Genomic DNA, 17,708 nt, shown 5'->3' with positions numbered 1-17,708 from the left:
TAGGGCATTATTTTTATCGTAGGAGTACGCAATGAGGGTTGCAGAGTGGATTATATTTGGGGGTAGGGGGTGGGGTTTGGGGAGGTGCGGGGGGTTGTGTACCAATGAGTGAGTTTTTCTTTTGCTTTTCAAGGAGAGGAGCAAAAGGGGAGGAGGGGGGAGGGGTATGTGCGGGGAGAAGGGTGCAACCATTAATGAATGAATGGAATTCCAACATCTCTGTAGATGTTCATTGAAATGAAAAATAAACAAACTAAATTAATAAAAAAAAGAAAGGAAAAAAATTAACCCCCACCCCCCAAAAAGTAAGGAATTAACTAGTGTCTACGTGACACAAAAGAAGTAAAGGCGGACAAAGTAGCCAGCCCGTCAAAAGCCGACCCAAATAACTGATTCCTCAACCTACCAATCTCTGTGCCCTAACAGGGGCACTAAAAAAGGGCTATAGAAGCAAGTAGGAGGGAGAGATCGGGGCTTTTTTCCTTCACCACCTTCTTGAGGAGGGAAAAAGTCTCCGCACGTGGAAATAATATAATAAATACTCTTGAAATTTCAGACCTGTTTTGAGGGGCATTTCATGGGCAGAACAATCAACAATCTGAGTTATACAGATGATACAGCCTTGCTTACTAAAACTGAGGAGAACATGAAGAATTTGCTGTAGGTCAACGACTGTGGTCTTTAATAGATATTGAAGTTCAACATTAAGAAAACAAAAATTTTCACCACTGAGCTGATTGACAACTTAGTGATAGAGAAGAGATTGAGATTTTTAACAGCTTCAGCTTGCTTGGTTCCACAGTCAACACTCTTGGCACCAACAGTCAGAAAAATAAAATAAAAATTACACTGGGAAAGTCAGCTGTCCGGAACCTCTCTAGAGTGCTGAAGAGCAATGATTATCAGTCTGGAGACTAACAATTATTTGTTATGTGTAAGAGAGCTGGAGAATGACTGAAGAGGATAGAAGGATCAATGCCTTTGGGTTGTGGTGGTGGAGAAAAGAGTGTTGAGCATATCATGAACTGCCATGAGAACAAACAGGTTTGTCCCGGAGAAGGAAAAACCAAGCTGCTCTTTGGAGGCAAGGCTTCTGATTCTCTGTCTCACATATTTTGGGCACCTGGCCAGAAAGGACTAGTCCTTGGAAAGAAATATCATGATTGGAAGGGGGGAGGGACAGAACAGGAGAGAAAGACTCAGTGAGAGAAATCAATGATTGAAGAAAATGGATTAGGTCTGTTGGAGACAATGAGATTGGCGCAGGATAGGGCAGGGTTCTCTGGTGGCCTAGTGCTACAATACCGAAGACACACATTTCAAGGCCAGGAGAAGCTCAATAATAGAAGGATGGGTGATCTCTCAAATATTAACTGCCTCTGAAAACCCACTGGAAGGTCAGCAGTGAGCTGGCTCCAACTCTACTGTACACAACACCAGCACAGCAGGATTCAGAGCTATTGTATGCAGGGTCACCATGAGTTGCAGGCGATTTACGGCATATAACAACAGTAGATTAGGATCACAAAACCGGCACAACTTTTGGGTTAGCAGCATGATACCCTGAGGATCATTCCAGCAGAGCTCCCATTATTGATCTTTAAATCACAGACAAGTGTTTAAATTCTAATATAAATTCTCATGCTTATTTGAAAAAATAAAACTTTCAAAAATTTAACCATTCCCATCATGAACTCAATGCACTTAGAAAATCCAAGTGTTTCCAGAATTAGTTTCCCTAATGAATTCATTAAAGTAGAAGACATTTTAGTTACTATTTAGTGAAAAGATGCCAAAACTCAGATTGTTAGAATATGGTGTTAGCTTCTTTCTTGAACCAGAAAAGTAACTAAAATATTAATGAAAATAGTATATTTTAAGCTATTTTCTGGCTTTTCCTAACCATTCATGGTGAGGTACTATTCATAAAAAGTGGGAAAAGGGAGAGAAAGGAGAGACATGAGATAACAACATGGGTAATTTTAAAAATGCCATTCAATACTTGATTTTTTGAGAATTGCTTATGCACACAACCGTAAAAACAAGAAAAATCTATGAGTAAAATGTGGTCCCAGCATCTTGGCAGTAACCTGTTCGCTATTTTCTCCCCTGATTATTTTAGACAAATTTTTAATTAAGTGAATTGTAATTAAATTATTTAGGGCTGAAATAGGTTTTAACCTTTGATTAAGTTGATGGCTTTCAGCATTTTTAAGTGCTTAAAGTATTTCTTAAAATAACAACCAATTGTTATTCTCTCATCTATGAGAGGTTATATGTTCTCAGTATGTTTAAAGATCTGACTCGCTCACTCTCTTTTTTGTTCATTACTTTTGCAGAATATGATTGATTCTGTTTATACACATTGCAGAATACTATCTGCATAGTGCCAAATATGCCCTATTCAAGAAACAAACAAACAAAAAGACTTAAAAGGACATTCCTACAGCAGTAAAATTATGCAGATGTAAACATTTCAAATCCTGATTACATGCCAGAAATTGCTCAAGGAAAACTTACTTATGTTGTTTTCATTTTCTATTCATAAACAACATATTTTTGAGTATCCAAACAATGAAATGGGCAAACTGTTTCTTTGATGACTCCATTCTTTGTTCCATTTAAACAAAACCATCTTGCTCTCCAGTACCTTTTGTTGTTGTTCTTGTTGTGTGCCATCAAATCAGAACCTACCTTTAGCTGACCCTCCAACAAGTTTTCAGAGGCAGAAAGTCCCATAGAGGAGATTGCCCATCATTCTCCAGAGGAGCAACTGTTGGATTCAAACCACATACATTTGAGATTATAGCGCAACTTCTTACCACTAGTCCATCTGAGCTCCAGGTGCCTTCTAGTAGTCAAGATGTCAGTTATACAAGAAGACTATTCATCATGTGAAGGATGATACATATCTGTATTCCTTAACAATGTCTCTGGAGAATGTGTACTGTGCTTCCTCATCTCAGTGTATTCTCTCTATCACTTCCAAGTGCTTTAGGACATTTTTTTCTGTGACAGAACCTCATTAAGCATAACAAAGGACTGTATCAACATCTAGAAGGATTAAAATTCCAATACTTATCTTGAGGAGTAAGGAGTGAGGAGGCAAACAATTCAATCCCTAACACTAAGTGACAGAAATCTATTCACAAAATCTATTCACTGTTTCTGTGTGCACTCTCCCAGTCCTTTTGAAAAAAAAAAAAAAAAAAAAAAAGTGTAACAGTGTTCGGAAGAACCACAATGTGAGTTGCCATTTAAGTATCGATCAGCAGGATTATCCATATTGCTGATTCAATACTAGACAAACTGTGAGACATTCTGAATCTCAGTTGCTGTTTTATTCATGTTTTCCCCAATTTACTATCACTTTTGCCTTCATAGCAGATGCTAGTTTGTTCCATCTATACAACACTTGCTTTTTTCCGCCATTTTTGATGTCCACATTTCATCCCTCTCCCTCACCCCCCCCCCCCCACTGCCCAGGTTCCCAATCAAATGACTTAATCTTCTCTTAGCAGAAATTACCATCTGTAAAACTACTTTTCACTGGTAGTCTATAGGCAGCTGTGTTACTACATCCAAACACTACACCTTCAGTTTATTCTACTAGCAGCTCTACTGGGAAAAGATAGACTCTTTTCATGCAATTTAGTTAAAGCTAAGAGTGAGCTCCCACTTAATGCCAATCAATAATTAAGTTTGGAGAAAGCTACATTTACCCAGGAAATCACCTCTCTACAGAGAAACTGAGGTTTAAAAAGGCAATGTGATTGAAATCAGTAAAGATAACTCTAAAATGTGTAGCTTGAGAGAAGAGGAAAGGGGAAAATGTGCAACGATGAAAAATTTAAAACTTTAAAAATAATTAAAAAATAGAATATTTAGCTTATTTTTGATGAATGTTTGGATACATGCTACACTTATTTAAGAGACCTATTAAGAACTTTTTTCCTTTGTTATTGTGTACCGATCCAGTTGGATCCAACAAGAGATTGTGCTTCTCTAGCCAAGCGTCTGGTGGATTTGAACTGCTTGCCTTCAGGATTGCAGTGCAGCTTCTTGCCACTAGGCCATCAGAGCTCCTAAGAACTCTCTCAAGTAATCTTGTTTTGTGACAATAGTTAGATGATTCTCTACCCAGGATCAATGTAGTTCCTTGTTTATTCATCTAGTGTTTTTCCCTGTTACAGTTTCATGCTATGGAAAAGTGGTTTGTAGGGAGTTTGGGGAGTTCCTTTCAAGTTGGGTAGTATTTTTGTTATGTAATGCACGTTTCTAGTTATGTCTTGCCCTACCTGGTGCACGTGTTAAATAACCTTCATGACAAACCCTTTTTGGTTGACCAGTATGTCAAATGTGATAAAGGTTACCCATGGTGGATAGTGTTTGGCGGCGCTCCTGGTTAAAACAAGCTTGGAAGCAGGAGTGGCATCCACTTCCATAAATACCTTGCCTCTGGAAACCCTATGAACCTGGAGAAAGGATGAAAGTCACGAAAGTGTTGAGGACTTTCATTCATAGGGTCGCTATGTGTCACCTACAACTCGACGGTACTCAACAATAACATTACTGACATGATTTTTGAGACTTTTTATTTTGAGAATCCACAAATAGCTGTAAAAAGGATATGTTATTTGTAGGTGTCATTGAATCACGTGAGAATCATAGCGACACTGTGAGCAACAGACCTGAACTCAGTCCTATCCTGTGCCATCCTATCCTATCATTCCCAGCAAAGTTCAGTCCATTGCCACAGTCTCTACGTCATTCTATGCTGTTGACGATCTTCTGTTCCTTCAGTATCTGCCATTTTGACAAATGTGTCCCTTTCCAAGGAACAGACTTTCTAAAAGCATGTCCAGGTATGTAAGATGAAGCTTCTTCATCCTTTCCTTCAGGAAACTCTGATTACGTCTTCTCAAAGAGATAGCTCTTTGTTATTTTGTCAGTCCTGGATTATTCAGGACTCTTCTCCAACACCACAGCTCAGGGTATTGGATTCTACTTCTGTCATCCTTATTTGTTGTCTTTGTAACTAATAAGACTTTTATGGGCCTTGTGGTTTTGCTGTGTTTCCTTCACAATATTCGCCTACTCTCTAATGTCATTGTCACAGAAAAAAAGATTTATCTTTTTTAATGTCATACTTTTCCATGTTCTAGAAACTACATAACACCAAGTATAATTATAAGTAATAAAATCATTTGGATACAAAATTAAAAGTGACATCTTCAAGACTTTTTAACAAACCAAACAAACTACTTTTCTGGATATTAATGAAGCTTGTAAAATTGACCATGTATTCATGGCTTTAAAGAACTCTATTAGGGTCAAAGAGAAATCACGGTAATTGTAGGAAGCATCAAGGCTCTCCATATACTCATTTTTCTTCTGTATACATGAGCTTCCAAATCTAAAAGGAATTTTATATTAATATATTTAAAATATTTAATTAATATATTTAAACATATATTAATATATCCCAAAGTCAAAAGAAAGTTGATATTATTATACTGAAAACAGGTAGCATTCTGCCAACTTTTTATTCAGACCCTTGGACAATATTCCTTATGTATGTCTGTGCTGGCTTTGCTAATTTATTTTGTAAACTAGGAATAAAGGCATTCCTTCTAAATGATTATTTCCTGGAAGTTTTTGTTGTTACATGCTGTGGAGTTGAAAATATCTCATAGCCATCCAGGTATTTTTAGAGGTGGTAAAATTGCACAGGGAAATTACCTATCTTTCTTAAATAAGGCAGTTAGTAAACAAACCACATGCCTTTGAGTTGGCAGCAGAGCTCCTTACCACTAAACCACCAGGGCCCCCTAAATATTTTCCTAAAATTAAGTTGAATAGCTCACTCTCCACATAGTGTACTGTAAAAATAATTCAAATAACAAAATACTTGTAATAAACCTATAATGTACTGATATTCTGAGAGCATGGTGAGGTTGATTTCAGGACTTGAGACTGGAGACTGAAGGATTCCTTGACATTTAAACATTAGATACATATGTCTGTAACACATAGACTGCAGTGGTTCTTGTTATTCTTATTGTTGTACACCACCGAGTCAGATCTGACCCATAGCTGGCCTTCCAATGGGTTTTCAGAGGCAGTCAATAGCACTAGAGAAGACTTCTCATCCTTCTGAATGGCAGCTGGTGGAGTTGAACCTTATTCCTTTGGGATTGCCGCACAGTGTCTTACCGCTAGGCTTCTTGCTATTATTGTTGTACGGTGCTGTCAAGTCACCTGTGACTCATATCGATCCCATGCATAATAGTTCTGAACTCTGTCCTAGCCTGAGCCAATTTCACTGTCTCTGACACATCTACTCCTACTACCCCAGCCACTATGCCAATCTATCTCCTCTAGGGTTTCCTCTCCTGTGTTGTCCCTTCACCCTTCCAAACATGATGTTTCCAAGAACTGGTCCCTTCTGGCAATATACTCAAATTGTGTGAGATGGAACTTCAAAATCTTTGCTTCCAAAGAGTAATTTGGTTTCACTCTTTCCAGAATAGACTTGCCTGTTATCTTGGCAATCCATAGTATGTTCAAAATTCTTCTCCAGCACCACAACTCAAATACATCAGTTCTTCTGTCATTCTTGGTCATTGTCCAGTTCTCTGATGCATAACTAGTAATTGCTAAGACCATGCATGGCCTGGATCGGGCACCGCTTAGTCTCTAGACTGACTTCTTTCGACTTTAGCATTCTGGAGAGGTTCCATCATTTCCTAATCCAGTTTTGTCTTTTGATTTCCTGGCTGCTGGTTCCAAGAGTCTTGATTGTGGATCTGTACAAGCTGAAATTGATAACAATCTCAATCTCTTCTCCATCTATCATGGTGCTATCAATTGGCCCAATGGTGAGAATCTTTGTTTTCTTAATGTCGAGCTTCAATCCATACTGAAGACCGCAGTTCTTGACTTTCTGCAGATGATGCTTCTGGTCTTCCTCAGTTTCAGTGAGCAACTTTATTATTTTTGAACAATAGTAAATTACATTTCACCAAACCAGTTGCAATTGAGTTACTCACAATTCATGGAGACCTTATATGTCAGAGTGGAACTGTCCCACAAGGTTATCAAGGCTTTATGTCCATTCCAAAGGAGATAGATATCCAGGCTGTCCTCCAAGGTACATCTGGGCTGCTCTACTGCTAACATTAATGCTGATTGTCTTGTGCTTCACAGCTCGCACCATCCAGAAAACACTAGGATTTGTGTCACCTAGTGCAGTAACTCTGGAGAAAGGAAGAAAGTCACACAAGGTTCGAGAACTTTCGTTCATAGGGTTGCTATGAGTCGCCTACAACTCGACACCACTTAACAACAACAACAACAACAAGAGTGCAGTAGTGTATGTTTTCACATTAAACTACCTTCTGTGAATCAGAGCAGTTGTAAACTTCAATCTCCACCCCCAACCCAGTGGTCCAGTCCTGTCTCATTACTTTCCAGCACCCATCACCCTTGCCCTTGCTCTGATGATTCTGTCAAAGTTCCTTCCCTCATCAATTGACATTTAGCCCTCCTCCACCAACTCTTTGATCCTGGGTGAGGGAGATAGGTAAGAATGAGGGTTGTGAGTGATCAAAGACTACTGTGTGATGAATGATGCCAATACTAGTGGCACCCCTGCTTGTGACCTCTCCCTTCATGGTGCTAGTCTGCTCATTGCTGTCACTTACTTTAGGTTATTTTGGTGTACCCTATCTGGAAATGTTAGAAGTATTCTTTGCACCTTCAAAAAACCCCTGCTAATGCCACTGGAAATGCCTTATGTCTTAGTGTATGCATGGAAAGGATGATTATTTATCTACCTTGCATGTATTATGTCTATATAGTGTGATTTGAGTGACAGTTTACAAAGTAAATTGATTTCCTTTCAAGCAATCACATGTATTTGTTTTGAAAATCAATTATCATATTCAAAAGGTAATCACACTTCCCACTTCCTCCCTGTAAATCTAATTTCCACTAATCTTATCCTATCAATTCTATTTAATGGGCTTTATCCTTGAAGCCTTAGTTATAAAATATTTTTACGTTTTCTTCAAATCTATCTGAGATCTTCTGGTGTCAATTTACTTTATAAATTAAGATTAATATTACTTTGTTGTTAAACAATAGAGATACAAATTCAGATTAGCTCTTCCTTATATCCACCTAACATTTCCTGTCTTCCACACACAGTAACTGGAAAATGAATGTTGTTTGCTTGACTACATTGTGTCACCTACTGAGGTGACAGGCATTCTTCCAGATCTTAAGTCTTTCTTACTAACTTTGAATCCTACTTCTATCATATGCAAATGTTCCAGTACTAAACATATGGTCAAAAGTAATTAAATAAATGCTTTGCATGAGTTTCAGAGAATTGATATTTTTCACCAACTGAAAGGATTTTGTGAAACAAGTGATTAAATTAATGAAATACCATGCAGTGTGTTTATGAGATTGGTATGTGGTAATGGCAGGGGGAAAAAAATAAACACAACGAGAGATGCTTTGTTGTACTGAGGTATTTATTGTCCTTGACTATTATCCAAGAACAGATGGCAGAGCCTGTCAGCTGGGCTATGAGGCCCCTGCAAGCAGGAAGTAGGTGATGATAAATGGTTGGTGATTTCCCATGGTGGAGCAACTATACAGAAGGCACTGGCGAAATGAATAGATGCTGGGCTAAAACATCATCTGTGGAATTGGGTTCAATATTTCATTTTTCTTAGAAAAGAAAATGTAGAAGTCTTGTCCTTTGCCAGTGAAAAATCTTTTTCAGGAGAACTGTAATATTTCCTTTACTACGGAAATAAAATTATTGGCCTTATCTAGGAGGTGAAACTCACATTGCCACAAGGTTAATTGGAGTTTTCTTCTCTTCCATACTCCCTGAGCTTACCGAATATTATTTGTTCATTCACCTTACCATGATGCCTTTGATTGGTTTATCTTTTTGCCTGAAAGACTGGTATAGTAAATTCCTAGTTGTTATTGTATCTATAAAGAAATAAAAGAGACTATTTGATTTATTTAAACAATTTAGTATTAGATAGGTAACTTGGGTAAAACCATTAGATAGTGTTCAAAGATCAATAAGACCTAACTATTTTGTTCAAAGAACATTGCCCTATAATATCATAGAAAAAAGTCTCTGAAGTCATGAACATGAATTACAATTCTATCTGGGCCTTTAGCTGTACTTGATCTATCTGGTCTTTTGTCTAGTTAGCTACTAAATTAAATAAGCCTGTCACATAGCAAGTATTGCAATAAATTGTTTTTAATTCCTTCAGAGAACTGGCACTATATAGCAGCAAATAGGCTACATAGACTATATATTGTTATTGGGGATTTTTTTCAGTGCCGTCGAGTCACCTGCAACCCAAAGCAACCCTAAACAGCTCTGAACACTGCCCTGTTAGTGAGCCAGTCTCACTAATTCTGACACATTAATCACCATGGTCACAGTCACTGTATTGATCCATTTCATCCAGGGGTCTTCCTTTCCTGTGCTGTCCCTCCACCCTACTAAGCATGATGCCCTTCTCCAAGGGCCAGACCTTCCTGGCCATGTGCCCAAAGTATATGAGACATAGCTTCAAAATCCAAGCCTCTAATGTGAAACTTGATTTCACCCACTCCAAGACAGATCAATTCATTTTCTTGGCCATCCATGGTATGATCAAGATTCTGCTCCAGCACTGCAGTTGGGAGGCAACAATTCTTCTCCCATCATCTTTAGTCACTTTCCAACTCTCTGAAGCATTACAACTAATTGTGAAGACCATGGCCTGGATTATGCACAACATTTTCTCTAGACAGGTATCATTGCTTTTCAGTACTCTGGAGAAGACCCTAACAGCAGATTTTTCCAATGCAATTCATCTTTTGATTTCCTGACTCCTGGTTTTAAGAGTGTAGATTGTGGAGCTCAGCAAACTAATTTTTAGCAACCTCAATCTTTTCTCCATAATGATGCTGAACTGATTTTTATATGTGTGTGGGTACATTTTAAACAATCTTATACATTGCATATAGAATTTGGAAAGATAATGGACATGGTTCTTGACTGTTCTTACTTCCAAACGTTTTTCCCATTTTAAAAAACCATGGATCATAACAGAATATTATCTGAAATAGTGCTCACAAATAAGTTCTTAGTTTGGAAAGCACTAAAAATGCATAATTTATATATATATTCAAAATAATATCCTGACATTAGTAGCAATTTCAGCAAACAGCATCAAAAGGTATGTCACTGAAAGGATTAGCACAGCATTTGAGTTTGAATGTGGAGGAAGAAACAGATTTTAAGTGTAGATATAGAACTAACCAGGCTGTGGGCTTAAAAAATGATAGATTTACCTGCTATCAGAAATAAACTAATTTATCACAAGAGTACAAACAAGATAAAAATACATGGGTAGTTGGCTTAACATTTCATTTTGGCTGAGTATTATTTAATTTGGTGACAGATAATGAGAATTCTTTTTTGATACTTGGCATTCCCACACATACCTACATTAACTTAAAAACATTTTTAAATGGTTCATGTTTGCCATATTGATCATTATTTCTTTGAAGCTTAATTCATGGTGTTAACCTGCTGGTACCAATTGATTAATGAATGCAAAAAATAAATGTAGTCTCTTCAAAGCCCAAATTAGGGGGGGGAATAATTTGTATTTTAAGTGATTCTGTCCTGTATCTTCTGAGTAGGTTTTTTAGTCTACCTGGAATTTCAAATCATAGTTCCTATTAAACTGCTTAAATCATTCTGACATATGTCTAAATTTCTTATGGATGTCATACATATTAATCCTCTGTCTGCCTGTGACTATTTTTAATGTTCTCTTATCCTGATGACAGTTAATTAAATCAAATACATTTACTTTTCTTAGAAACGGAAGGAAAATTTATTTATTGCATATTTTAAAAGCATTTCCTATAAAGTAAAGCATAAGATAGTACTTTTTCCAACACATATTTGTTTGTCCTTTTTGCAGTCCATGGTATATTAACACTCCTAATCAACACCACAATTCAAAGTATCAATTCTTCTACATTAATCATTGCCCAACTTTCAGATAAATAGCAAGTCATTGAAAGGAATGGGACTAATATCTTAGTCTTTAAACTGACATTTTGTTGTTTAGCAATTTAGAGGTTATGACAATATATTTTTCTAGTGCAACATGTCTTCTGATTTTTTGAGTGCTGGTTCCAGGGGTCCTGATTATGGATCCAGAAATCATTGACAATTTGAATCTACTTCATCTATCATGATGTTTCCTGTTAGTCTAATAGCGAGGATTCTCATGTTCTTGATGTTGAAATATATATTTCATAGCTGCTGATCTTCTGCAGAAAGCACAGAATTATAGCTGTTGTGGTGTTGTTGTTATTAAGTGTGTCGAGTCACCTGCAACTCATAGTGACCCTATATGTACAACAGCCCTAAACCCTATTTTATCTTGTACCAATCTTCTTGTCTCTGACACACCTACCACTATTACCGCAGTCACTGAGTCCATCAATTCATCTCATCGAAGGTTTTCTTCTCCTCTGCTGTGCCTCTCGCTATAGTTTAGCACCACTGAACATAAAACCAATCCGTATCAATATTTATGAACACCATACCAAATTGCAATTCTTGTTGCTGTCAAGTCAGTTTCAACCCATGTGGCTTATGTACAATCAAATGAGACATCACCTAGTCCTGAAGCAGCTGCACAATCAATGATATACTAGTTCACTGTTATAGTCATTATGTATTTTGAGTGTTTTCCAAACTAAGGGCTTATTTGTGAGTACTATATATCAGATAATATTCTTTAATGATCAATGAATTTTTTTTTATGGGTAAAACATTTGGAAGTAAGAACAGTCAAGTTGTTGCTCTTACTGTTGTTGTTACATACCATTGAGTCACCTGAGACCCATAACAACCCTATGTTCAGCAGCTCTGAAACCTGCATTGTCCTAAGCCAGTCTCACAGATTGCAGCACACCAACCCCCATTGCCCCATTTACTGTATCAATCCATCTCATCTGGAATCTTACTCTTCTGTGCTGTCCCTCCACCCTTCCAACCAGAATATCTTTCTCCAAGGACCAATCCCTCTTGACAATACGCCCAAAGTATGTGAGATAAAACGTCACAATCCTTATTTCCAAACAGTAATCCAGTTTGACCCTCTCCAGGACAGACCTGTCTGTTCTCTTGGCAGTTCATGATATGTTCAAGACCCCTCTCCAACACCACAGCTTAAAGCCATCAATTTTTCTGCCATCCTTAATCATTGTTTAGTTCTCTGATACATAGCTAGTAATTGTGAATATATATACAGAAAAACAAACATACATACATATACGTTCTAGTATATATCTTATCTTTCAAATTCAAAATTCTAATTAAGTAGTTCTATAAATGTTCCCTGAATTGATGAAAATATTTCCAACTGTTCTAGATATTTTATTGGGAAATCCCAAAATATTAATTAAGAAAGAAAGAGTCTAAAAGCTTTCACAGAGGGTAAAAAAGTCAAGACCAAAGTTTTTTTCAACAGCACATCTGGTTAGAAAGTGGTGGAAAGATGGATACATGTGAATGTGCAGGTATAAGACCAGTTCCAAAGTTAATATCTCCATGTGGTTTAAACCTTCTGTGTGATTTACTGTCATGGGAACCCAATACAGTGTCAGCCATAAGTTGGTTCAGACTTGATAACAGTAAGGAAATAATAGAGGTGAAACTTTCAGACAGTTTGGATTTTACATACTATTTTTTATAGGAGAAAACTAATAATTAGATTCCCCCCCCCCATTAGAATCATTTGCTCTTATCTAGTAACTATTTCTTGTTTGGAGTAAATTAATTTGCTTTATCATTTTTAGTGGTCTTTGAACAGGTCTTTTCTAAGTGTCCATGTCATATTGACTTTAGGTACCAGCTAGTTAATATACTTGCCATTATCCATTATTTTTCCAAATTCTGTGTGTAATGTATATTATTGTTTAAAAATGTACAGCCAGGGCTTCCTTCTAGTTATTGCATAAAACGGGTGAGTTCAGTGACAATGAAGAATGGAAATAGAAAAATTTAATTTTGAAGTAAGATAATTTTAGAGTAAAAGAGTCAAATAATATATTAGTGATTAAGGGAAATTTTCAACAAGAGAATAAGGACTGTGAAAGAGACTTGTTAGGAATAAGAATGATTATCCTTACTCAGGTTCTAGATGAGTTGCATTGACACAATGAATGCAACAATGGCTTGCATGTGGCAGAGCTTCTGAGGATGACACAAGATCTGCAGGACTTAAGTCTGCTGAGCATAATGCTGGTACGAGTCTAAATCATCTATATGTTGTTGGGTAACAACAATACATTCATTACTAGGAATTTAGTTAAGATGGTGAATAACAACATAGGCTCACAGAAATTAGGAGACTATTTTAATGAGCTCTATGTGAATTAATAAGCACCTAAATTAGTCTAAATGTAGAAAAGGAAAAGGAATGTAATTTGCTTATGAAGGAGAATCAACAGGACGTAAGGTCTTATTTTGCAAAAAGTTATTATTTGGACATTTACTGGAATATACATTCATCTTCTCAGGAAAATTAGTTCTAAACAGAACTAGAGTTGCCTATTTTGTTCAAAGTTAAGTTACGTCTCCCATTAAGTAGTTTTCTTATATGATACACTACTTTGTAGTTTATTTGGAACAGGGCCGTTAAATTTAAAAGCTTATTGATATCCTGCAATTGCTTTAGTCGAGACAGAAATAAACTTCACATTAAACCTTTGAGGCATATATTAATTAAGATAAATGCTGAATAGAAATCAGATACAGAGTTCCATGTAAACCAAGTTAAAGAGAAGTCTCTCTCCTTTTTTTGAAAATTCTGTTCTCCTTTTTTTCAGTCTCAATTTGATGGCTTTTTAATGTGAAAAAAACATGTTCACATTCAGGCAAAAACAAGAAGAAACAATAACAGAGCAATTACCCAGCCTTTGAAAAATACTTTCGGGAATCAGTGGTTAGCTTGCTTTAGCCTAATCGAAATGCCTCCAAAGAACATAGATTGCAAACAAAACATGAGAAGGGACTATGTTTTTCTTGCAAAAGCACCCATAAGTCTTGGTTTCCCTAGTCAGAGCCTGTTACTTTCCTCTTCTCTGGCTTTAACATCTTTTGACTATGTTTCTCTAGTCTCCCAGATTATTTAAGAAATTCTCTTTGGCTTTGATTCAGAATGGCACAGGGAAGGGCCATTTTTCTTCCATTGTTACAGTGACTTCCCCCTCCCTTTTTGTTCTTCAGCTGATTTTTTTTAATTCCTGAGCCACCATCAAACCTCCAGCCTTCATTTGTCAAATTCTTGAGCTCTGCTGCTTGTAAAAAAGTTTTGTTATAATTCAGAAAGTGGAGAAAACTGTTCAGTACATAACATATCAGAATTTTAAGCTTCTTTCCCCAAAGTCCAGAAAGGATTTATGTTTAAATTATTTATGAGGTAGACTAGTTGAGGGTCTTCTCTGTGGTACAATTCCAGGCCCCTAGAAACAGAGCACTGGATAAGACTAAGTCCTTATTTTCTTAATGCTTGTATTGTTATGAGAAGTCACACAATAATGAAACAGATAAATGGCCTAATTTGGGAAAATGAAAACAGACAGTGATGAAAATTGAAGAGGTGAATAGATTCAGGAGAGCCTAAGAAGAGGAAGTTTTCCTTTAGCTTTATAAACTGGGGCAGGCCTTTTAGGAAGAAGATACTGAACATGAGATTTGAATGATAAAAAAGGATTTTTTTTAACATCGATTCGAAACAAAGCTTTCTAGACAATGAAAAACCACCTCCTCAGATCGTTACAGTATGAACACACCATGAACTGCCAAGAGAAAAAAATAGTCCTCTTGAAACCAAAGTTGCTCTGTGAAGGCAAGGATTTTGAAGCTCTGTCTCATATACTTTGTACATGTTGCAAGGAGAGACCTTCTGCTTGGAAGAGTGAAGGGATAGCACAGGAGAAGGAGACCCTGGAAGAAATGGACTGACACAATAACTGTGGGTAACAGGGATAGGTGTATCAGAGACAGTGTGATTGGCTTAGGATAGGACAAGTTTCAGAGCTATTTTGCATAAGGTCATGGTCACAGTCAACTTGATGACACATAACAACAACAAAGTCCTTATGTGGTGACCAGCTAAAAGTGATAAGGAGCAAAAGGAGGGCATAATGCATGTAATTGAAAGATCAAAGTTAAGACATGAAAAAATTGAACGATAATGTGAATATGACCAGAGTTCCAATTTCATACTAACATTAGAAACTTTACTTTTGTATCTTTTCTCCCCAGCACCTTGAACAGAGTAAGAGTCTTGTCAAGCAGAAATGTAACAGGATATAGTCTATAGGGAAGTCAATTTTGGAACTTGGAGACCATTTAAGAGTTTATTGCAGTCATCTATAATAGATATAACAATTGCTTAGCTCAAATTAATAGCTGTTGTTGTTGTTATGTTCCATCGAATCAACCATGACTTATAGTAAGCCTATGCACAGTAGCTTTGAATCTTGATGTATCCTGAGCCATTCCACTGTCTCTAACTCACCTACCCTCATTACCTTAGTTTTTGTGTCAATCTATCTCACCTGGGGTTTTCCTCTCCTGGCTCCAAGCCCAAAGTATGTGAGACAGAGTCTCAAAATTCTTGCCTCCAAGGAGCAGTTTGGTTTCACCCTCTCCAGGACAGACTTGTTAATTCTCTTGGAAGTCTATGGTATCTTCAATACACATCTCCAGTACTACAACTCAAAGGCATCACTTCTTCTTCTGTTATCTTTGGTAAATGTCCAAATCTCTGATGCATAGCAAATTATTGTGAAGACCATGGTCATGATCAGGAACACCTTAGTCTCCAAGCTGACATCCTTGTTCTTCAGCACTCTGGAGAGATCCGTACAGCAGATTTCTCAAATGTAATTTGTTTTTTGTTTTCCTGACTGCTGGTTCCAAGAGTGTTGATTGTTGAACCAAACAATCGGAGCTTTTAACAATCTCAGCCTTTTTTCCATTTGTCATGATGCTGCTAATTGGCCTAGTGGTGAGACTGTTCATTTTCTTGATGTTGTGCTTCAATTAATATTGCAAACTACAGTCCTTGAGTTGAGAAATACATGATGGAACTAATAGAACTTGCTGAGGTGTATTACATTTGGAAGATGGAGGAAAGAGAAATAAATGAGAAATAAGGTTTTATTTTTTACTTGGGACTCTAATGTATAAAAACACACATTAATTTATTAAATAATTAACCCCAAATAAGTTACTCTCAGTGGATAGTATAATTCTGTATATCTATAAAGAATGGGGATGCTCAGAAAGGAGGTGCTCCAAAGATGTCAACAATTTTTAAAATGTATCTACTAAGTGCCACTCAGTTTGCTGTGTTCTATGACTCACAGGAAAGTAAAAATATGATTCATGTTTCCCTTGGTAATTTATGCTTCTAATTGGTAAAATCTCAACTATTATATGTTGTTGATTGTCATCGAGTCGAGCATGACTCATAGTGACCCTATAAAGAAAAGACCTGAATCCTATTGTTATTTCTCAAAGTTCATAGAGTTTCCAGAAGCATGTTGTTTAGGAAGTGGATGCCACTCCTGCTTTCAACAATTATTACATATACAATTGTGTGTGTGCGTGTGTGTGTGTGTGTGTGTGTATATATGTTCCTCAAGTTTAAAAAGTAACAGTAATAGCTCTAACTAGCACTAGCACTTTTAAGTGCCAGAATTATTACCTGAGCTGGACTTATGAAAGAAAGGCCCACATATGAAATCTTGAGCTAAAGGTGGAATTGTAATTGGCATTCTAATGAATATAAGAAAAGACAATCTTAGAACAACTAAAAACCATGAGAAAGAATGAAAAATAATTGTTGTTTTCATATGTTGAATAATTTGAAAAGTGATAATCATATAAACAAAAAAAAGTAGTCAAAAATTATATTTAACTAAACACAGTATGATTGACGTCAAAGAAATCAGAACAAGCAAATATGAAAAGGAGTGGGGCATGTGATAGAATAAAAATAGCCAGAAGCAATGAGTTGACATAATCAGGACTTGAAGAAGGACATCACGTTTGGAAAATAGAGGAGCAGCACAAAAGATAAGGCTTTCAATGAGACGCCTTGACAAGATGGTACATAAAATTGGGCTGGGTTTCATTCCGTTGTACATAGAGTGAGTCTCTGTGAGTTGGATTTGATTTAGTGACCCTATCAACAGCACAAATACTTGAAACTCAGGTATCACTCTCCATGTAGGGATGGCTACTAGTTATTCATCCTTCTTTGAATATTAATCTGCATAATATTTTGGAGAATACAAAAAATGAAGCCAATAACTATTTTTCAAAAAATCTTTATTTTCTCTCTGTCATTCAAATGCTATAAAAAATTGTAATACACTACATACCATTTCACATATCCATTTTTCATTTTTTACTGTTCCTCTCTACAGTGGCCATGCCCATCCTTTGACTGCGTTACTCTATTCCATTCCATTCTATTCCATTCCATTCCATTCCATTCCATTCCATTCCATTCCATTCCATTCCATTCCATTCCATTCCATTCCATTCCATTCCATTCCATTCCATTCCATTC

General features: G+C 36.7%; 1 protein-coding gene and 1 pseudogene across 1 annotated transcript in view; one reads left to right on the top strand and one right to left on the bottom strand.

Annotated features, from left to right (window-relative positions):
* The window catches only part of FAM155A (family with sequence similarity 155, member A), a 907,798-nt gene that overhangs the window by 353,149 nt on the left and 536,941 nt on the right, over positions 1-17,708 (top strand). The gene's annotated exons all lie outside the window — the stretch shown is intronic.
* The window catches only part of LOC102860952, a 138,285-nt pseudogene that overhangs the window by 95,188 nt on the left and 25,389 nt on the right, over positions 1-17,708 (bottom strand).

Source organism: Elephantulus edwardii, unplaced genomic scaffold (assembly GCF_000299155.1).
Source record: "Elephantulus edwardii isolate Elephantulus edwardi_28Jun2011 unplaced genomic scaffold, EleEdw1.0 scaffold00147, whole genome shotgun sequence".
NCBI lineage: Eukaryota > Metazoa > Chordata > Mammalia > Macroscelidea > Macroscelididae > Elephantulus > Elephantulus edwardii.
This window is presented reverse-complemented; position numbering and strand designations above follow the sequence as displayed.